Source organism: Penaeus monodon, chromosome 28, assembly GCF_015228065.2.
Source record: "Penaeus monodon isolate SGIC_2016 chromosome 28, NSTDA_Pmon_1, whole genome shotgun sequence".
Classification (NCBI taxonomy): Eukaryota; Metazoa; Arthropoda; class Malacostraca; order Decapoda; family Penaeidae; genus Penaeus; species Penaeus monodon.
In genome coordinates this window covers 30508395-30509102 of record NC_051413.1, presented here as the reverse complement: position 1 = coordinate 30509102, position 708 = coordinate 30508395, and the positions used below count along the sequence as shown (strand labels likewise).

The 708-nt window shown below is 24.2% G+C and overlaps 1 protein-coding gene across 1 annotated transcript in view; it reads right to left on the bottom strand.

The window, feature by feature from the left end:
- The window catches only part of LOC119591165 (small G protein signaling modulator 1-like), a gene marked incomplete at its 3' end in the record, with an annotated part of 183708 nt that overhangs the window by 18473 nt on the left and 164527 nt on the right, over positions 1 to 708 (bottom strand).

Genomic DNA, 708 nt, shown 5'->3' with positions numbered 1-708 from the left:
AGAAAAGAAGAGGAAAAGAAAAAAAGAAAACATGAAAATATGAAAACAAATAAAAAAGTTAAAGAAAAAACGAAAAGAAAAAAGCCCCCCCCCAAAAAAAAAGAAAAAAAAAACTGAATAAAACCGATAAAAAATAAAAACAATAAAAAAGAAAATAGGTCAAAAACAGAAAAAATAGCAGATATGTATTTGTTTGTATTTTCTCGTTTGTTCCTCAAATAATGATTTTAATAAAAGCAATTTCAATAAAATAAAAAGTGCGTAAAGAAATGCATGTTTCTTGCTCAAGAGGAAAAAAAATCAACGAGTAACAGACAAATATGTAAATAAAAATAAGTAGATAAGCAAAGAGACTGTAATAAAGATTAATAATAAAAGATATATAACATAACCTATTCTCACTGGCCCAACGTGCACAACAAACAAACAAATGCAAAAAATAAAGAATTCGAGATCAACTTAAAAACAAATAAACAAAAAAAGGGAATTCAAAATAAACCAAAAACTAGAATTAAAAATAAACCTACTAAAAAAAATAGAATTAAAGATAAACTGAAAAAATACAATTAAAAGTAGACAGAAAAAATGAACTGAAAAAAAAAAAAAAACTGAACAATAGAAATCTAACACAATAACAAATAAAATGTATTCAAAATAAATACGTCAAATACACGAGGCCAAAATATAAAAAAAATCACCCCCCCCCTT